General features: G+C 41.8%; 1 protein-coding gene across 3 annotated transcripts in view; it reads right to left on the minus strand.

The window, feature by feature from the left end:
• The window catches only part of LOC133456320 (tyrosine-protein phosphatase non-receptor type 7-like), a 33828-nt gene extending 15656 nt beyond the window's left edge, over window positions 1–18172 (minus strand). The window contains exon 1 of one of the 3 annotated variants that reach the window (XM_061734794.1): window positions 18057–18172. The gene's annotated coding sequence lies outside the window, so the exon portion shown is untranslated. Of the gene's footprint in view, window positions 1–12676; window positions 12871–15952; window positions 16130–18056 lie in introns of those variants that run through there. The other 2 variants (XM_061734793.1, XM_061734795.1) reach the window with 2 other exon arrangements.
• Between the last annotated feature and the right edge of the window lie 4851 nt (window positions 18173–23023).

The raw sequence follows: 23023 nt of genomic DNA on the forward strand, positions 1-23023 counted from the left end.
TGTGAGCTTTCATGTCTCAACCAAAGACGTTAAACTGCGGCTGAATATGATTTATTTCATTTTGTGGAGACATTAACCGGAGAATATGAGCCTCTGTTCTCAGGGCCTCCTCTTCCAACGGGGACCACGTTTTGCACTAGGGGACGCATTTGCACGGCAGGCTACAGTAGCGCTACCGTGAGGCGGAGGAGATCTGACCGTGCAATGATTGAAAGCACTCGACATGTGACCAATCAGAGGGGTGCGCGTGCAGGCAGGGTCCTGTAGAGCCAAAGAGGGTGAGGTTTCAACATGTCGTTCAAAAAACATTACGAATGAGGAGCAAGCAAGAAAAAAGGGGCAAAACATGAGGAAACTCGTGCTTCACTTGAAAGTGGTATGTTGTTGAAATAAAACTTTGTAGCACAAACACCTAAGCTGCCACTCATTAGATATGAATCTCTGTTTCCAGTCTCTGTCTAGACTGGAGAATTTTGTTTTTCCAGCAGCCCTGATGAACATTTATTGAACGCCTTTTTAACGCCCTCTGCATTCCCTCTGTTGAAAAAGAGTAAAATCACCAGTTGGTAAGCTATAAAATTTAGCCAATATATAACATATTGGCTTTAGCTTTATATCAATTTATGTTGTTAAAACGTTTTCGACCTCACGGATGACTTTGCATCCAGAAAATTGAGATCTGTCAAAGGCACTGGTGCATGTTTAGTGTTTACCTGCTGGACCTGCTTTCAGTTTTTTGTGGGGGATTGAGGTAACTTTATTTTGTTGAGAAGGCTAATTGATGGCTATTTGTGACTCGGACTTTGTTTATTTATTTAAGTTTTAATTTTTTTTAATATTTATTTATTATTTCAAGTTGAAGTTTTTAATTGAATAATTATGTATTTATTTCAGGTTGAATTTTTATTTTATCTTATTTGACATTTGGGATGAGGAGAGGTGTGAGGGTGTGGGACGGGGGGGCCTCCAAATAACATTTCGCTTAGGGCCCCAATTTGGTCAGGGACCTGTCCGTTCTTCATTTTTCAGGCAGCCACTTCACAGATTTCACCCTCTTACAACTGGGTTTAACATCCGAACGTTTCTACAAGATAATAACAGCTGGAGAATCCGGGTCCAGACATTATACAGCTGTAGGAGACATGCAGCAGCTTCTCTGGGACACTTTGACCACTTTAAGACTGGACGCAGGACAGGTACAAAGTCTTAAACCTTAAACGTTTGACCTGCCTGGTTTTTCTTTTTTTCCTTTAACAGTAATCAGCTGCCAAAATGAGTTCAGTCAAATGTGAGAGACAGAGGCGGCTGCTGGCCGAGGCGTTTGTGAGCTTGACAACATCCAGCAGGGTGAAGCTGTTTTAAGTGAAGCTGTCACTCCAAGAGCTAAGTGTGCAAACATGATTGTGCACTCGCAGTGCAGGTATTGATAAGCAAGAAGAAAGAAGCTGATGCGTTTATGATAAATCTACTGATAAATGAAGCCAATATTACCAGTATTGACTGGTAAAAGCCGATCGATTTTCTGATTTTGCAGATTTCTTTCTTTTCCCAGGTTTTGATAACGTTTTTCTTCCAGTTCTGTTCCCCTTATTTTGCAGCATTTGACTGACTGTTATTCAGTAATTATATCTGGCCTGGCTCCAGCTAAACTCTGATTCTTTGTCTGTGTTTAGGTCTTCACCGAGCTCATCCTGGCTCTGACTTCATGTCTCTGTAGCTGCAGGTCGTGTAAAATTACTGCGGTTGCAGAGCTGAATTTTATATAATATTTGGCTTAAGGTTTTTCTCCCACTAGGCGAGTTTTTACCTGCCATTGTTTATGTTATGTATATGTAATAATTGCTCAGGGGCACTAACGGAGCAGGCGGGGGGACAGAGGGGGCGGCCGCCCCGGGCCCACTGCTCTGTGGGGGCCCATGCCGAAGAGGAAAAAAAAAAGTGTTCTGAATAAAATAAGGAAAGTTGGACTATATAACAATTGCGTTCATATGGATAAAGTTGTTTAAAAAATAAAAATGAAAGAAATAGTCTCTTCTCCCCTTGTGTGTCTGCCCAACCCAGTCTCACACAAAAACGTACCCTGCCTACGTTGGTCCAAAGTGCAAAAACGTAGAGGGGCTACAATATTAGCCCTTGAAATGTATAACTGTTACGTTTTTTTAGCCCTTAAAACGTATAACTGTTACATTTTTCTGCCGATTCGTTTTGCGCCCAAGTCACGTGACTTTTAAGATTCTGGCCGTGATACCAACAAACACGGTGGACATTTTTCCATTTTTGAGTGAAGAAAATCAATATTTTGAGTTAGTTTCTGCATAGAAATGCGTTTTGATTACATTTCTAGCAATACATATTTCACTTTCATAATATTCACTCAGTAAATGTATATAATCTCTTGCTTGCTCGTGGTTGCAAGGTTTTTTCAGATCTCGTCAGAATAATGTAAATCTGGAACGTTTTAAAAACGTGAAATGGTTACATTTTTGGTTGCTGTACACGCTGTGAAGAAAATCAATATTTTGAGTTAGTTTCTGCATAGAAATGCGTTTTGATTACATTTCTAGCAATACATATTTCACTTTCATAATATTCACTCAGTAAATGTATATAATCTCTTGCTTGCTCGTGGTTGCAAGGTTTTTTCAGATCTCGTCAGAATAATGTAAATCTGGAACGTTTTAAAAACGTGAAATGGTTACATTTTTGGTTGCTGTACACGCTGTGAAGAAAATCAATATTTTGAGTTAGTTTCTGCATAGAAATGCGTTTTGATTACATTTCTAGCAATACATATTTCACTTTCATAATATTCACTCAGTAAATGTATATAATCTCTTGCTTGCTCGTGGTTGCAAGGTTTTTACAGATCTCGTCAGAATAATGTAAATCTGGAACGTTTTAAAAACGTGAAATGGTTACATTTTTGGTTGCTGTACACGCTGTGAAGAAAATCAATATTTTGAGTTAGTTTCTGCATAGAAATGCGTTTTGATTACATTTCTAGCAATACATATTTCACTTTCATAATATTCACTCAGTAAATGTATATAATCTCTTGCTTGCTCGTGGTTGCGAGGTTTTTTCAGATCTCGTCAGAATAATGTAAATCTGGAACGTTTTAAAAACGTGAAATGGTTACATTTTTGGTTGCTGTACACGCTGTGAAGAAAATCAATATTTTGAGTTAGTTTCTGCATAGAAATGCGTTTTGATTACATTTCTAGCAATACATATTTCACTTTCATAATATTCACTCAGTAAATGTATATAATCTCTTTCTTGCTTGTGGTTGCAAGGTTTTTTCAGATCTCGTCAGAATAATGTAAAACTGGAACGTTTTAATAACGTGAAATGGTTACATTTTTGGTTGCTGGACACGCTGTGGAAAAAATCAATATTTTGAGTTAGTTTCTGCATAGAAATGCGTTTTGATTACATTTCTAGCAATACATATTTCACTTTCATAATATTCACTCAATAAATGTACATAATCTCTTGCTTGCTCTGGTTGCAAGGTTTTTCAGATCTCGTCAGAATACCCTGGCTACGTTGGTCCAAATGCAAAAACGTAGAGGGGCTACAATATTAGCCCTTGAAATGTATAACTGTTACATTTTTCTAGCCCTTGAAATGTATAACTGTTACATTTTTCTGCCTATTCGTTTTGCGTCCAAGTCACGTGACTTTTAAGATTCTGGCCGTGATACCAACAAACATGGTGGACATTTTTCATTTTTGAGTGAAAAAAATCTATATTTTGAGTTAACAAACACGGTGGACATTTTTCAGTTTTGAGTGAAAAAAATCTATATTTTGAGTTAGTTTCTGCATAGAAATGCGATTTGATTACATTTATAGCAATATATAAATGTAGATAATCTCTTGCTTGCTCTGGTTGCAAGGTTTTTTCAGATCTCGTCAGAATAATGTAAAACTGGAACTTTTTAATAACGTGAAATCGTTACGTTTTTGGTTGCTGGACAGTGCTGTGAAAAAAAATCAATATCTTGAGTTAGTTTCTGCATAGAAATGCGTTTTGATTACATTTCTAGCAATACATTTTTCAATTTCATAATATTCACTCAATAAATGTACATAATCTCTTGCTTGCTCTGGTTGCAAGGTTTTTTCAGATTTCGTCAGAATACCCTGGCTACGGTGGTCCAAAGTGCAAAAACGTAGAGGGGTTACAATATTCAACCCAGTCTCACAGGAAAACGTGGTACAGGCTACGTTGGTCCACATTGCAAAACGAGGCCAATGTTACGATTTGCCCTCCTAAAACGTGAGATGTGAAACCGTTCCGTGGCTCATTCATTTTAATAGGTTTCGTTAGGTTTCGTTTCTGTCACGTGACTTTCAAGTTTTCGGCTGTGGAGGAAAAATAAAATTGCTGCCATTTCTTTGATTCTCGGTCTAAATTGCAATATTTTAAGATAGTTTCGCCATGAAAAGCAGATTTTATCATATTCATAGCAAGAAATATATTTTGGTTATTTTACCCTCATTTAATGGATCTTATTGACGGAAATGTATGAATCATGTGCTTGTTTTACTTCCTTTGAGTAATAAAACCACCAATTCTCTTGCATGGCCCCGTTATTAAAATATATGCCAGGCCCAGTGCTTAATTTCTAAAGTGGGAGGTCCCGGAGCGCAGACGATGAGTGGCTCCGGTGCGAGAGAAAAAACACACACACACACACACACACACACACACACACACTGTTGAACTGTCCGTTTTGACGTTAACGGCGATTTTCACAATGATATCTGCAACATTTCTTAAGGCAGAAACACCACTGTATCATTGTTAATTACACAACATTAGTGGGTTAATTTCCTGCACACCAATTTTCATGTTTTTCCCTTCGATTGTGAGAAAAAAAAGAGTTGTTTCACGCTGAGAGCATCATGCCAGCCAATCAGAATCCTGGAAAAAACATCAACAAATGACACGTGTAACTTCCAGGCTGATTTATGGTTCCGCGTTACACCAACGCAGAGCCTACGGCGGAAGTGATACTAGTAGCTGATTGGCCGATATGTGATCATCATCATCATCATCATCATCATCATCACCATCATCACCACCATCATCCTCATCATCATCACCATCATCATCATCATCGCTACCACCATCATCATCATCACCATCACCATCATCATCATCATCATCATCATCATCAGTCAAGTCAAATTGCACGTGCGAGGTCCCGTTCATCGCTGCTTGCAGCTTTAATTTATATATAACTATTTTAACATTTCTAAACACAAAAACACGAAAGTGTCCTTGATAATTCAATAATACAATAGGTTCATGTTAAGGACATCCGTTTTAATTAGTTCTCCTTCGATTATGAGATGTTATTAATGCTCAGTAGACACAGGAGGTTTGTTATGTATTGTTATGAGGCCTATTTCGTGTCTATTTTTGAACAGTTCACTAATGCTTTGAGCTAGGAAGCTGAAATTCTAGACTCTGTATCAAGAGGTGACTTTCATCCACTGTGCGGATTTTCAGATCTGTGTGACCTTCGGAAGTGTCAAAGGTCACCCCGTCTGTTGCTTTTCGGCCTGCTAAGACTATTTCGTGTCTTTTTTTGCATAGTTCACTAACACTTTGAGCTAGGAAGCTGAAATTCTAGACTCTGTATCAGGAGGTGACTTCCATCCACTGTGTGGATTTTCAGATCTCTGTGACCTTCGGAAGTGTCAAAGGTCACCGCGTCTGTTGCTTTTCGGCCTGCTAAGACTATTTTGTGTCTTTTTTTGCATAGTTCACTAACGCTTTGAGCTAGGAAGCTGAAATTCTAGACTCTGTATCAGGAGGTGACTCTCATCCACTGTGCCGAGGTCCAGACCCGTGCGACCTTCGGAAGTGCCAAAGGTCACCGTGTGTGGTGCCTTTTTCGTGCCTTTTTTGTGTGTTTTTTGAATAATTCACTAACGCTTTGAGCTGGGAGGCTGATTTTTGACTATGTTGCAATGCAGAAGGCCCTTTGCTAGGATCTTTTGGTCTTGTGGCTGTACGACTTCCACAGAGCTAGTTGGCATTGCAGAGGGTTTACAGAGTTGAGACTTGGTAAGCCCAATTTAAGCCCCATATGGAGGCCACAGGTCAAGTTTTACTTGGTTTGGTCAAATATTGTGGCAACGGTGTCCGTTCGAATGTTGGAAAAGGTAACGTTTCAAAGCCCCGCCCATCGAAAAGTACAGGTCTGATCTGCACCAAACTAACGTCTGTCTGATCAGGGGATGCCCCCGAACAACATATAAAAAATTCAGACTCCTAGCTAAAGGCGTTAGTGAACGATGCAAAAAAAGACACAAAATAGGCCCTGTTCCATTAGTCAGGAGGCTCTCAGAGCTAGAGGTTTCTACACCCTCCTAACCAGCCAGAACGTTTTAGAGGAAACACTGTTGCAGAAGTCATAGAAATCTGAATTTTTTATATGTTGTTCGGGGGCATCCCCTGATCAGACAGACGTTAGTTTGGTGCAGATCAGACCTGTACTTTTCGATGGGCGGGGCTTTGAAACGTCACCTTTTCCAACATTCGAACGGACACCGTTGCCACAATATTTGACCAAACCAAGTAAAACTTAACCTGTGGCCTCCATATGGGGCTTAAATTGGGCTTACCAAGTCTCAACTCTGTAAACCCTCTGCAATGCCAACTAGCTCTGTGGAAGTCGTACAGCCACAAGACCAAAAGATCCTAGCAAAGGGCCTTCTGCATTGCAACATAGTCAAAAATCAGCCTCCCAGCTCAAAGCGTTAGTGAATTATTCAAAAAACACACAAAAAAGGCACGAAAAAGGCACCACACACGGTGACCTTTGGCACTTCCGAAGGTCGCACGGGTCTGGACCTCGGCACAGTGGATGAGAGTCACCTCCTGATACAGAGTCTAGAATTTCAGCTTCCTAGCTCAAAGCGTTAGTGAACTATGCAAAAAAAGACACAAAATAGTCTTAGCAGGCCGAAAAGCAACAGACGGGGTGACCTTTGACACTTCCGAAGGTCGCACAGATCTGAAAATCCGCACAGTGGATGAAAGTCACCTCTTGATACAGAGTCTAGAATGTCAGCTTCCTAGCTCAAAGCATTAGTGAACTGTTCAAAAATAGACACGAAATAGGCCTCATAACAATACATAACAAACTTCCTGTGTCTACTGAGCATTAATAACATCTCATAATCGAAGGAGAACTAATTAAAACGGATGTCCTTAACATGAACCTATTGTATTATTGAATTATCAAGGAGACTTTCGTGTTTTTGTGTTTAGAAATGTTAAAATAGTTATATATAAATTAAAGCTGCAAGCAGCGATGAACGGGACCTCGCACGTGCAATTTGACTTGACTGATGATGATGATGATGATGATGATGGTGATGGTGATGATGATGATGGTGGTAGCGATGATGATGATGATGGTGATGATGATGAGGATGATGGTGGTGATGATGGTGATGATGATGATGATGATGATGATGATGATGATGATGATGATGATGATGATGATCACATATCGGCCAATCAGCTACTAGTATCACTTCCGCCGTAGGCTCTGCGTTGGTGTAACGCGGAACCATAAATCAGCCTGGAAGTTACACGTGTCATTTGTTGATGTTTTTTCCAGGATTCTGATTGGCTGGCATGATGCTCTCAGCGTGAAACAACTCTTTTTTTTCTCACAATCGAAGGGAAAAACATGAAAATTGGTGTGCAGGAAATTAACCCACTAATGTTGTGTAATTAACAATGATACAGTGGTGTTTCTGCCTTAAGAAATGTTGCAGATATCATTGTGAAAATCGCCGTTAACGTCAAAACGGACAGTTCAACAGTGTGTGTGTGTGTGTGTGTGTGTGTGTGTGTGTGTGTGTGTGTGTTTTTTCTCTCGCACCGGAGCCACTCATCGTCTGCGCTCCGGGACCTCCCACTTTAGAAATTAAGCACTGGGCCTGGCATATATTTTAATAACGGGGCCATGCAAGAGAATTGGTGGTTTTATTACTCAAAGGAAGTAAAACAAGCACATGGTTCATACATTTCCGTCAATAAGATCCATTAAATGAGGGTAAAATAACCAAAATATATTTCTTGCTATGAATATGATAAAATCTGCTTTTCATGGCGAAACTATCTTAAAATATTGCAATTTAGACCGAGAATCAAAGAAATGGCAGCAATTTTATTTTTCCTCCACAGCCGAAAACTTGAAAGTCACGTGACAGAAACGAAACCTAACGAAACCTATTAAAATGAATGAGCCACGGAACGGTTTCACATCTCACGTTTTAGGAGGGCAAATCGTAACATTGGCCACGTTTTGCAATGTGGACCAACGTAGCCTGTACCACGTTTTCCTGTGAGACTGGGTTGAATATTGTAACCCCTCTACGTTTTTGCAATTTAGACCAACGTAGCCAGGGTATTCTGACGAGATCTGAAAAAACCTTGCAACCAGAGCAAGCAAGAGATTATGTACATTTATTGAGTGAATATTATAAAATTGAAATATGTATTGCTAGAAATGTAATCAAAACGCATTTCTATACAGAAACTAACTCAAAATATAGATTTTTTTCACTCAAAAATGAAAAATGTCCACCGTGTTTGTTAACTCAAAATATAGATTTTTTTCACTCAAAAATGAAAAATGTCCACCATGTTTGTTGGTATCACGGCCAGAATCTTAAAAGTCACGTGACTTGGACGCAAAACGAATAGGCAGAAAAATGTAACAGTTATACATTTCAAGCACTAGAAAAATGTAACAGTTATACATTTCAAGGGCTAATATTGTAACCCCTGTACGTTTTTGCACTTTAGACCAACGTAGCCAGGGTACGTTTTTATATGAGACGGAAAACCAATAGGCAGAAAAATGTAACAGTTATACATTTCAAGCGCTAGAAAAATGTAACAGTTATACATTTCAAGGGCTAATATTGTAACCCCTCTACGTTTTTGCACTTTGGACCAACGTAGCCAGGGTACGTTTTTATATGAGACGGAAAACCAATAGGCAGAAAAATGTAACAGTTATACATTTCAAGGGCTAGAAAAATGTAACAGTTATACATTTCAAGGGCTAATATTGTAACCCCTCTACGTTTTTGCACTTTGGACCAACGTAGCCAGGGTACGTTTTTATATGAGACGGAAAACCAATAGGCAGAAAAATGTAACAGTTATACATTTCAAGGGCTAGAAAAATGTAACAGTTATACATTTCAAGGGCTAATATTGTAACCCCTCTACGTTTTTGCACTTTGGACCAACGTAGCCAGGGTATTCTGACGAGATCTGAAAAAACCTTGCAACCAGAGCAAGCAAGAGATTATGTACATTTATTGAGTGAATATTATGAAATTGAAATATGTATTGCTAGAAATGTAATCAAAACGCATTTCTATGCAGAAACTAACTCAAAATATCGATTTTTTTTCACAGCACTGTCCAGCAACCAAAAATGTAACCATTTCACGTTATTAAAACGTTCCAGTTTTCCATTATTCTGACGAGATCTAAAAAAACCTTGCAACAACGAGCAAGCAAGAGATTATATACATTTACTGAGTGAATATTATGAAAGTGAAATATGTATTGCTATAAATGTAATCAAAACGCATTTCTATGCAGAAACTAACTCAAAATATTGATTTTCTTCACAGCTGTCCAGCAACCAAAAATGTAACCATTTCACGTTATTAAAACGTTCCAGTTTTACATTATTCTGACGAGATCTGAAAAAACCTTGCAACCACGAGCAAGCAAGAGATTATATACATTTACTGGGTGAATATTATGAAAGTGAAATATGTATTGCTAAAAATGTAATCAAAACGCATTTCTATGCAGAAACTAACTCAAAATATTGATTTTCTTCACAGCGTGTCCAGCAACCAAAAATGTAACCATTTCACGTTATTAAAACGTTCCAGCTTTACATTATTCTGACGAGATCTGAAAAACCTTGCAACCACGAGCAAGCAAGATATTATATACATTTACTGAGTGAATATTGTGAAAGTGAAATATGTATTGCTAGAAATGTAATCAAAACGCATTTCCATGCAGAAACTAACTCAAAATATTGATTTTCTTCACAGCGTGTCCAGCAACAAAGAATGTAACCATTTCACGTTATTAAAACGTTCCAGCTTTACATTATTCTGACGAGATCTGTAAAAACCTTGCAACCACGAGCAAGCAAGAGATTATATACATTTACTGAGTGAATATTGTGAAAATGAAATATGTATTGCTAGAAATGTAATCAAAACGCATTTCCATGCAGAAACTAACTCAAAATATTGATTTTCTTCACAGCTGTCCAGCAACCAAAAATGTAACCATTTCACGTTATTAAAACGTTCCAGCTTTACATTATTCTGACGAGATCTGTAAAAACCTTGCAACCACGAGCAAGCAAGAGATTATATACATTTACTGAGTGAATATTATGAAAGTGAAATATGTATTGCTAGAAATGTAATCAAAACGCATTTCTATGCAGAAACTAACTCAAAATATTGATTTTCTTCACAGCGTGTCCAGCAACCAGAAATGTAACCATTTCACGTTATTAAAACGTTCCAGCTTTACATTATTCTGACGAGATCTGAAAAAACCTTGCAACCACGAGCAAGCAAGAGATTATATACATTTACTGAGTGAATATTGTGAAAATGAAATATGTATTGCTAGAAATGTAATCAAAACGCATTTCCATGCAGAAACTAACTCAAAATATTGATTTTCTTCACAGCGTGTCCAGCAACCAAAAATGTAACCATTTCACGTTATTAAAACGTTCCAGCTTTACATTATTCTGACGAGATCTGAAAAAACCTTGCAACCACGAGCAAGCAAAGGATTATATACATTTACTGAGTGAATATTATGAAAGTGAAATATGTATTGCTAGAAATGTAATCAAAACGCATTTCTATGCAGACACTAACTCAAAATATAGATTTTTTTCACTCAAAAATGAAAAATGTCCACCGTGTTTGTTGGTATCACGGCCAGAATCTTAAAAGTCACGTGACTTGGGCGCAAAACGAATCGGCAGAAAAATGTAACAGTTATACATTTCGAGGGCTAAAAAAACGTAACAGTTATACATTTCAAGGGCTAATATTGTAACCCCTCTACGTTTTTGCACTGTGGACCAACGTAGCCAGGGTACGTTTTTGTGTGAGACTGGGTTGGTCTGCCTGTCATGCACGGGTACTGTACGTGCGCGCATGTTGTCTGTTTACTTTTAAACCTGAATTATGGATCTGTGTTACACTAAGCTCTGCGTTAGTGTAACGCGGCGGAACCATAAATCAGAATTAGCCAGTTGCCGCATCAGAAGTAGCATTAAAGCAGGAAAGTCATGCTGAGTTTCAGCAGCTGAAATCATTAAAAACTATCTCGGGGCTGCATGGATGAGGCCTCAAACCTCACCTTGCTCTCAATCGAGAGGGACATCGCCATTGATGAGAGCAAAGTGATTGAAAGGTTTGCGGCGATGAAGAACCGGCTGATCGTTAAATGTGTACCCCCCCCCCCTCCCTCCTTGGATGGAAATATGTTTTGTTGTGGTTCTCTGCTCACCGCTGGATGAAACCATCATTGGTAAGCTGTCATAATATTCATTATTTCTCATAACATTGTCATTACGCTGAATATATGGCCTTTCCTATGTTGTTTGTTACTGTTTGACCGCCGTGTCACTCATTGTGTTAAATACATGTCGTTGTTGTAAACTGTTGTTGTGTAGGTTGAACAGTGTGTCTGAATTGATCTACTCAGTGAATCCGACATCTATGGCTAAGATGAAAACTTAGCCTTAAAAATAAAAAATATCCCCACGATAAGTCATAATTATGAGATAGAAAGTCAAAATTATGAGATAGAAAGTCGAAATTATGAAATATAAAGTCGAAATTATGAGATAGAAAATCATAATTATGAGATAGAAAGTCGAAATTATGAAATATAAAGTCGAAATTATGAGATAGAAAATCATAATTATGAGATAGAAAATCATAATTATGAGATAGAAAGTCGAAATTATGAGATAAAAAGTTGAAAGTATGAGATAGAAAGTCGAAGTTGAAATTATGACTTACCGTGGAGATATTTTTATTTTTAAGGCTAAGATTTCATCTTATTTTTTTCTTTTACTGGCAGAAATGAGCTTCCATAGACATCACTGGATGTCATTTGATTTTTATCTCCAGTTTGTCTTATATCTTAAAGTCTGCATTAGGGTTATAATTATGTTTGACATAATGACTGGTAAATCCATGGTGCTGAAACCTCATGTGAAGGTTCTGACCGTGTCGCCTGCTGCTGTGGTTGTGTGTCAGAGCGGCTGATCTGTGGCATTTTATAAGCGATTATGTTTTAACGGGGATGTTTAGGCCACAAGGGCCCATCAAGAATGCTTCGCCCCCCCTAGGCTGGGACCCCTGCTCCGCCCCTGCCTAGGGGTCATGTTCTGGGTCTCTGGAAAGCGCCTAGAGACAACTACTGTTGTAATAGACGCTAAAATAAAATTGAATTGAATTGAATTGAATTGAATCTCCCTCATGTCCCAGACTTTTAGCCACTTTAAACCTTTTTCTTATTTAACTGAAAGGAAGAACGACAGAGGACACTCACCATCCTGCTTGCTGCCTCCAGTCTCTTCTGCCTCCACTTTCCAGGTTACTTTAAGTCAAAACTAAGATCTATAATCTTTCTTTTAAAAAAAGAGACGTCCACGAGTCTGAATCAGCTGGTTACTGTTATTAGTTGTGATAAAGACTGATGTGATGACGAAGTGGAGCGCGTGTATACACATATACACACATATATGTATTTACACACATATAAATGTGTGTATATGTGTATATGTGTGTATTTTGTTTCCACAACAGATTAGATCTGAAACGTCTCTGTGTGTCTCCATCGGAAGAGCGTTTCCTCATTGCAGGAAGTCAGCCCGCCCACGCGGATCTTACTCAACTCACGCAAACGCACCACAAACAGTCAACACGCTCACACAAGTGGAAAAATGACACTTGACACTAGTTTTGACTTCACTTTCATGAGCTGGACTCTACAAAAGTGAAATAGCCGACGCGGAGGAGACTGAAATGATGAAAATGTCCTGAGCAGGACCCTTAACCAGAGCAGGGAGGGCTGGTGGTGCAGGGAGGATGGGTAACCGGAAAGACGCGTTAAGGACATGTTGAGGACGTGTTGAGAGCGTGCAGCTTGCTGCTTGATCACGCTGAAGCTGCCGGACGGGAGTCCTGCAGCACGTTTCCTTTGGTGTTCTTGAGAAACTCGGGTGTTTGGGCACCATGCAACGTTCATCTGCAGAACTCCTGCAGGTTTTCCTGTCAGAAAGCATCCACAGGTATTCCCTTTGCAGTGGTGCAGCGCAACATCCTCGCACCCCCCCAACCCCACCCCTGTGTGCTCCAGCTGTGGTGCTGGCTAGCTCTCAAACATCCATCCATGTTCCACGTCCCGTCTCTGGGTCCGGGGAGACCAGCGGTGCTGGTTCTGGACCCGGGGCCGCTAGAGGCATGGGGGACAGCATGCAGTCGGGTTTCATGTGACCGAACGTCCTCCTGACATCAGAGAACATTTCTCGCGTTCTTGAGGAATGTTTAATCAACAGTTCAGTGCCGGAGGCGAGGCTTCTTGGACCACATCCACAGGTGCTGATGTCACTCAGCCGGAGCGGTGGGAGAAGCCGCCTGCCAAGCGCCGAGCATGTGACCTGTTCAGAGGCAGATTGTGCAAGCGGTGCCCGTGCCGGGAGGACAGACGTGTCAGAGCTTTTCCTCCCGTCTTGGCTCTGGGTTTCATCTCATTTGGCAATGTACACGCTGTTTCAGAGTTTAACTTTTGTCCTGTTTAACGAGATCTTATCATTTCTTGTGTTTTGTTCATTAAGAACATGTGACGGCTGCGGGTCCTACTGCTGCACACACCAGAGAAACAGCTGCACCTGCTTCACCAGCGCTGACGTTTATTTAACACGACTGAAACGCGGTTAAATACGCTCTTGGCATTCAGGTGTGTATTCACACAATGCCAAGAGGGAAAGACATCAGCAGCGAGAGAAGCAACTGTTGGTGCACGTCAAGGTCTGAAGGGTTATAAATCCATGAGGAAACCGTTAGGAGCTGGCAGAGGTGTCAAAAGTATTCACATTCATTACTCAGGTAGAAGTATAGTTTAAAAATACTCCTGTAGAAGTTGAAGTATCAACTCAAGTTTTTTACTCAAGTAAAAGTATAAAAGTACTGGTTTCAAAACTACTTAAAGTATAAAAGTAAAAGTAATGTAAGGGGGAAAAAAAGCCATTAAGGACAAAAGCCATTGAAAATGAATGCATCTTAGTATAATGCAAATATATTAAAGAACCATATATGTGTACTATTGAGCATTAACATGTGTTTCAGAGATACAGATATAGAAGATTATGATGACTAGTTGCCTATAAGTATTGTAATGGTGCAATGAGTCAAACTTCAGAGGCATGTTATCATTTATCCTAACCTTTATTGGAATGTACATCCAAGTTTAGTTGCAGGAATCTGAGGGAACGGATGTAAGAACAAAACTGGACAAGAACATCTGAAACAACCACAACCAAATTCACTCTATCCGGATGGAGCAATTTAACTGGATAGTTTTTTTTTAAAGGCCGAAATGAAATAGAGTAACGAGGCTGTTTTTAAAATGTAAGGAGTAAAAAGTACAGATAATTGCGTGAAAATGTAAGGAGTAAAAGTAAAAAGTCGTCTGAAAAAGAATTACTCCAGTGAAGTATAGATAACCAAAATTTGTACTTAAGTAAGGTAACGAGGTATTTGTACTTCGTTACTTGACACCTCTGGGAGCTGAATGTTCAACAGTGAGAAGACAACGAGGGCGGTTTCTTCTCAGGAGTGGAGGTCCCAGCAAGACCGGATTCTTGTAACACCCACAGAAATACAAATAATCAGAGAGCTTGTTCTCCTGGAAGAGCCTCCAGAGCCTGTTTGGAGACAGAAGAACCTCTTGTGTCTAAAAAAAACTGGAAGCAGGACTGAGGTCCACAAACCTGTCCTCTTATGTTCTCTGGACATATGAGACCAACGTTTGGTGTTCATGTCCAGAACCATGTTTGGAGTGAACCAGCAGAACCATCAGACCCACTGTCAAGCACGGGGGTGGAGGGATGATGCTCTGGGCGTGGACACATGTCAGTCCCTGAGGGGACCATGAAGTCCTCTGTAGACCAGAGTCTTCTAGAGGTAAATCCAGATTTTGGCTGAACTTGTCAAAGAGTTTAATGTTACCACGGAAGAAGAAATCCAGGTAGAGACCTGAAGAGAACACAGATCAGTGATGATGGGTTGATCTGGAGCCTCCGTGCCTCTGGATCTGCCAAGTCCAAGTAAGACCAGGCCGGTTATTATTTGGACAACATGTCGAAAAATAAATAGAATAAATGATACCACCCTGGGAGTTATTTCAGGCAGGTAATCTCTGCAGTGGTGCACCTGCTCATTCTCCCCTCTCAATGTTTTTTTTCCAATTACTCAATTTGCTCCTTGATTTATTTAAGGAGCATGAAGTATGCATTCTGAGATGCCTTCGTATGTCTCAACCTAGCTTGCAGTCAATCCCACCTCCACCCCGGTTTACACCTGTGGGCTCCGACTCACAAGGGGGGGGGGGTTAGTCCTACACCCCATGTATTTATGTGTGAGCCTGATAAACTTTGTTCAATGGAGCCTAAACAAATATTTGTTACAATAAAGTGTTTTAAAATTACTAAGAGAGTTGTCTGACTGAAAGGAATGCGAATGATCCTTATCCGGTATTCATGTTTAGGTCAGAAGAGAAAAGGTAGAGTTTCAGAAGGATGTGCACGCCAGTGATCAGCCTTACCGGTGACTCCACAGCTGGGATGCTCTGGTTCGGGTTATTCAGGCCAGCCAGATGTGAATCTTCTTGATTCTGCAGCTCAAGCTGACTAATGACAACTGGATCCCCCTCGCCGAGCCCAGACATGCCCACCTATCTGACTACCTGGCCAACCGCGCAGCCAGAGGACTTGCAGACGAACCGACGACCTTGCGGAGAAACGAGAAGCGAGGTCTCAGCTCGCTCCGTCTGGGGCAAGAAGGAACAAGTGAGCGGAGAGAAAGTGATAGTAAACCGGAGAACGTGTGAGCGAAGGAGAGGGAAGAGGCAGCAGGAATAGACATGTCCTGTTTTTCTGGCCGTTATTGCCCTGGTTCAGGCACTCAGGTAGAAGCGGAGAGACCTGGGGGGAGAGAGGGAGTGAGTCAGAGCGCGAGGGAGAGGAAAGAACAGGAGAGGAAGAGAGATGCTCCAGGCGTTGATCATGAACACACCAACAGCGGCAGCTCATGAATCATTCATGTCAGACGAGCTCAGAAGCAACAAACACATGAACACATGAAGCAGGCGTTCGTATGACACCTGCACCTGCCGCGGTTCACCTCCGCGTCCACAAGCGGGGGCCGGACCTGCCGTCTGGCTGCTGGCGTCACTCATCAGTCCTATCAGTGAAAGTTTTGTCCTCATTTTTCCAAACGTCTGACTTTAAACGAAGGAAGCGTTGCGATAGAGATCCGGACGGCACCTCCACACTCCGGCCTCACACCTGCCGCTGAGTGCGTGTGTAGCGTGATCATCAAGGGTGGTGCAGTGGGTGCAAGTGCAAGCGGCTCATATACTGAGGCTACAGTCCTCCTGCAGTGGTCGCAGGTTTGAATCCCAGCCTGTGCACCTTTGCTGCATGTCATCCCCATTCTCTCTCTCTACCCCCTTCCTGTCTGCAACTTGAATAAAGGGCCACTAGAGCCACAAAAAAAAGTATTATACTAGTATGATATCTTTATGTTTTTATTGTATAAAAGTTTCTCTATTATGTGGGCGGTGCAGAGGTCTCAACGAATCATATGATAAAATACATTGTTACCTGAATTAGTGTTTTTCACTTTTTTTTCAGGTACGTTTTGAAGATAAACTGTAACAAGCTGCATAAAGACAGATATGATTACATCATTTGAAAACAAAGTAAATCTGGGTGAAACTAAACACGCGTTAACCTCGTTCAGTCAGGAGGAAACAATTATTGAAAAATACACCCTTAATTTGGGATTTACATAACTACCGGTAAATTAATTGTGTCATTAATTCAGAGAAAATGAGCAGAAAGGAAATAACGTCACAAATTGCGTGGAAAACAACTTTTCCCCGCCAGAGCTCAGTATTTTATTTATTTATTTCCTGTAAAAGCTGTCTTCCTTTAGAAAAACCTTCTCCTCAACTTTAATTAGTGAATTAATTATCACGTTCTAATTACTTAATTAATTACTGTAATTAATTAATTATATCTAATTTTTAAATAGTCAGCTCCAGTTGGTGCAAATGCTCCCCCACAAGCATCGCAGGGGGGTGGGGGAGCAAGTCGGCTTCAATAAAACGCTGCCAGCAGCCAGTCTTCTTTGAGGGTTAGACGTTCAGGACGTGACCCTACGTTCTGGGCGTTCTGGGGTCAGCAGAGTCCGAGAGTCCAGGGCCTGCAGGACCAACAAGCATGCCTGATGGCTTGTGTTGGTTCACTCGGGGGTATCTTCCAGACTTCATCCTGCAACTTTTATATGGCTGCACGTCTCATCTTGTTTCAGAAAATCACGTCGTGGTACTCTGCTAAAACTTCATGGTTACGTTTGTTAAGTTACTGAACTTTAGAAAAAACTAACGTCATTAAATTGAATGCAGATGAGTAAGCGTGTGTTCGGCTGCAGAAGTACTCCGGCCAGCCCACCGGTCTCTAGCTTCACTGGACAGGTACTGTAACCTGAGACCTGTCCCTAGCTGTCCAACTGTCCAACTGTCCAATCTGTCTCGGTCAAAGTGGTGATGACTGGTGGAAATGAGCAGTAACTAACGTCAACGCTCCCAGCTGCACGTGAACCACGTTAACTTCATCGCACGCCTCGTCGCCCCTCTTCCTCACCTTTTCGTGCTCCGTTGGCTCCTCCAGTCCTTCCCTCTCGTTTCTCCTCTCTCCTTGTCTTCCTCCACTTCTGTTTCGTCTTTTACAGCGCTCCTCCGTCCTCCCTTCCTCCTTTTCACTCATCTGTTGCTTTCTGTTCTGTCTTCACTTCTACCTTCTCCGCCACTTCCTTTTCTGCACCCACCCACTCACTGATTAACACACACACACACACACACACACACACACACACACACACACACACACACACACACACACACACACACACACACACACACACACACACACACACACACTTTTGATTTGCTTCATCCAAGGTTATGGGTCCCCTTCAGACTGCACACCACAGGCTCCTGCGCGCTTTCTGTGTACCTTGTTTTGTGTTTATGTGTGTGTGTGTGTGTGTGTGTGTGTGTGTGTGTGTGTGTGTGTGTGTGTGTGGCTATCAGCAAAGCTGTACAGCTGATTTTGGGCGACTTTTTCTCTCCAGCTGTTGGATGAGCAGCAGGAGAAGAGTCCTGCCGGGACACAGTCAGGGGGGATGAACTGCAGGCGTTATGAGCGGTCGCCATGAAAATTGAATTAACAGCGCAGGATCTGGTTTTCACCGCACCATCCTTTTTGTTTTTTCTCTGCTGAGACGGAGATGAGCATGTAAATGTTAAAAGCCGTGAGCTATTTGTGCTAAAAAGCTGCTGGTCCTGCAGGTCCACTGTCAGCGTCTGCTTTTTTCTATTTTACGACGTTTCAATTAAAATGAAGCTCCGCTTAGACGGTCATTACAATGTTGTAAAAAAACAGCAACACAAAAACAACGGAGCACGAAAGCCAAACAGGATCATTATCATTAAGGATCATTAATCAAATTGCTCCATCTGTTAAACACGGGTTCACTTTATACGTTTTTTTCATATCTTGTTGACAAAATGTAACTGTTTGTTTGTGGCTGCAGATACTCGTTTGTCTTATTTGTCTCATCTCCCAGCTACGTGCGACTACCTTAACATAACAGATCAGTCTGTACCAGACTTTAGCTGGGTTAGAGCCTTCTGGGAAAAAAACCCCAAAACTTCAGCTTTGATAGTTTATTAGCTGTTGCTTCTCATTCCTTCAACAACCCTGACAGAGACGCGTCCGCCATGGAAGATTGTCGCTCTGTCGTCTGCATCAAACACCAAACAGCTAAAGAGAAACCAGGACCGGGTGAACAAGTGTCCAGTTCGTTATTGAAGCCTTGAAGGTGCTGGTGATGCAGAATGTTCAATAAATGCGGCGAGGAAACAGGTCGTGGCTGATCGTGGTCAGAAACCACAAAAACCTTTAGGATCAGTATCTTCAGGTGGTTTCATGTCTGACTTCATCAGAGTCTCATGGTTCTGGTCCGTTCTTCTTTCCACCGTTGCTCCAGGTCATTGAGGGGTTCTGGACGATCAAGTCTACACAGCATCTCAACGTGGTCCACATCTGGATCTTGACCAAGTTCAGGTCTGGTCTTTGACCCGGTTGAGGTCTGGACTTTGACACGGCCGTTCCAGAACCTGGATTGTTTTATGCTCCATTATTCTGATGGATCTACTGCTGTGTTTGGGATCATTTCCTGTCACGTGACCCAGTTTCAGCCAGTCTTCATCTGTCAGTCAGATGTCCTCACATGTGTCTCTAGAAGACTCTGGTCTACAGAGTTCATGGTCCCCTAAGAGACTGACAGGTGTCAGGCGTCATCCCTCCACCACCGTGCTTGACAGTGGGTCAAGGTGGTTCTGCTGGTTTCCTCTAGACATGGTTCTGGACATGAAGACCAAACATCTCCACGTTGGTCAAAGGTGTCCAGAGGACATGATTCCTGAAGTTGGGGGGGGCTTTGTGTTAATGTAATAAGAATGGAATCCAGGGGGAGATGGGAGTGGTGAGAAAATGATTGTCCGTGTCTTTGTTATTGAGTGTATGTTGGTGTCTGTGTGAATGGGTTTCCTGTGGTGGACCTCTGCCTCTCATTTTAGTTCGCTGGGACAGGCTCCGGCGGACCCCCGTGAACCTGCAAAGGATAAGGTGAGTATATAAAAATGGATGAATGGGTGTCCGTTGTCTAACTTAAGTTTGGGACTCTTTGCTGTTGGGTGTGTCTGGGTGGCTCCTTGTCGGGGGTTCCCACGCTCCGTACCCGTCTCCACTTCCCCCCACTGCCCTTGATTCAGGTGTAGAGACCTGAAATGGTTGCTGTTTTTGTCTCTGCCTGTTCCCGTTTCTGTTAGTTTGTTTTCTCTCTTGCAGATTCCAAAGGCCGGTGTGGCCGTTGTGTGTTTTCCCATGTTTCTCTCATTTCAGAGTTGCAGCCGATGCCAAATACCAATTTCTGTTCAATTTTGAAGAAGTCAGAATCTTGAACTGAACAAATTCACTAATCCTCGGCTGCAACCACCTCTGCCATGGTGTTAACCCCACCCAGAGACTTTCTCTACAAGGATAGACTGATTTGATTGGGTCCCCAAGACTTTGGGGGATATTTAATGAGGACCAACGGATGGTAGCTAGACATACTGTACCTGCAAAGCAAATTTTAATTTGCTTTTGGGAGACATCTAGATTTCTGAGCTAGAAAATCGTCCCATTCTTGTCTGCTGCAGGATTCTAGCTGCTCAACAATCCCGGATCATCTTTGTTCCTTTTTGGTTTATGATGCTCCAAATGTTTTCGATTGGTGAAAGGTCTGGACTGATGGCAGGCCAATTCAGCACCTGGATAAAGATGTTCATGTTTGGAACCGGCCCCTGGTGGTCAGTCGAGGAGCTTTTCTTCGTCCTGTGATAACCTCCACCCAGAGGTTGGAATATTGGCATGAGAATCGTTGTTGACAGCCGGAGTATACTGAATGAGCCTGGTCTTTCCATCAATAGATGTTTTATGACCTGAGGACCTTCCATCATCGCTGCTTAAAGACGACAGTGGTCTCTGCGGTTCTCCTATCTCCAGGCCCCTCGTAGATGACTGAACATCTCAGCCTCTAAGGCAGAATCCCCCTACTCTGGGCAGGGGCGAAGCTTGTGAACAGGCAAGGCAGGCAACTGCTTGGGGCCCCGAGTTGTTGGGGGGCCCATGAGGCCCAAAAAAAAAAAAAAAAAAACTTTTTTTTTTTTTTTTTTTAATAATTACTTTTATTACAAAAGTGTTTCCTATCAGGGGTTTTGAGGACTAAGAAAGTATTGAAGGCTGTTTACTGTACAGATCTCAAAATGTGGTAACCGCAATGACCACATCCTCCTCCTTAAACAAACATAAGGCAATTATCAATGGCATCTCAGTAGTCAGTAAGAAACCTCCCTTAAAGGTATTGTGACATGAAAAACACATTTTTCTTGATTTTTTGTGTTTTGTTGGGTGTCTTGACATCAATTACACCCAAAAAACAACGAACTTTTAACATTCAGTGTTTTGTGTGCTTTCTGGGATTTTCCGCATAACTATGCAAAAACGGCGCATGTGGTTTGGTGGCGGGCCGTGACGTCAAGGCCCGCTAAATCACCGCTCCCTCCACCCAGCTCCCTGCCTCCTCTCCTCTCCAGCGCACCATAAAGGCTGATTTATGGTTCCGCGTTACACCGACGCAGAGCCTACGGCGTAGGGTTACGCGGCGACGCGCACCATACGCTGAACCCTACGGCGTAGGCTCTGCGTCGATTTAACGCGGAACCATAAATCAGGCTTAACACGGAGCTGTTTAGAGCCTCTTTTGTTTCCATCACCGGAGGAAAACTGCTAAGAAGACCCGCGGCCACTGACTGGACTTAAGATAAGGGGAACCTGCTGCTTGCATGCCTTTATTTTTGTGATTGTTTGCTGTGGTTCGCCCTGCTGCTTTTCCGTGCATGCTTCGCCTGTCGCTCCCTGCTTAACTCTCCGACGCCGCTGTGAGCGTATGGCTGGAGGAGGAGGAGGTTGGGAGGAGGAGCGGAGCAATGATTGACAGGAAAGGGGGGAAAGGAAGCGTTTTTCACGGCGCAAAAAAACACTGTCATAAAAAGCCAGGAAAAGAGTACTAGAGTGAAGTTTTTCTTGTTACACTCTTTTAGACACATTTGAGGGATGTTGGCCAAGACTTTTAATAGTGTTAAAAGCATGTTAAAAATGATGTCACAATACCTTTAAGGGTCCATGTTGTCATTCCCATGATCACGGCCATCCACCTGTACGCAGTGTCAAAAAAAAAAAAAAAAAAACTACACACAGTGTCGTGTGTGTAAATTAGCAGTGTGTAAATAAATATAAATTTCATAAAGTTTTCGTTGGTGTCAGTTTATTATAACATAACGGTGATGGACGCTGGTTTGAGGGGCCCCCTAGAAATTTTTGCCTAGGGCCCCAACAGACCCTAGAATCGCCTCTGACTCTGGGGAAGCATCTTTGGATACAGCTTTTTGGATCTGCAGCCTCACAAACTCGGTCACAATCACCAAGAATGGGGACATAGATAAACCGGCAAACAGAGAGTCTACCCTCCTGGCTCAGCTCTCTCTTGGCCACAGCAGACCAGGACACACTCTTGAACGAGACCTGGAAGAAGCTTGGAACTCATCCCCTGGAGACACCACCTAACATCAACCGGAGCCTGAATCAAAAGCCTGACATTGCATTGTTGACATATTGTTGACATTGAGCTGACGACTGATGTTGCATTGAAGTAGTGATGCTAGAAGAATTACATTTTTTTTATTACTATTTGAGTTTACTGAGGGATTCTTATTGTGGCAGATGTTCATTTCTTTGTTCAGTTAATAAAGCAAGTGTTTTTATTCCTCTGTTCTGATTTAGTCAGTTGATGTCAAGCGTGTAACAGCAAGTTTTTCCTACAGTTCTTTAAAAGAAAATCTCAATATATCGTAATATATCATATGTTTGTATCGTGATACATATATTGCCCGATTCTTGCCAATATATGCCCCTATCAACCAGAATCTCTACAGGACCCTCAC

This window comes from Cololabis saira, chromosome 12 (assembly GCF_033807715.1).
Source record: "Cololabis saira isolate AMF1-May2022 chromosome 12, fColSai1.1, whole genome shotgun sequence".
In the NCBI taxonomy this organism is placed as follows: Eukaryota; Metazoa; Chordata; class Actinopteri; order Beloniformes; family Belonidae; genus Cololabis; species Cololabis saira.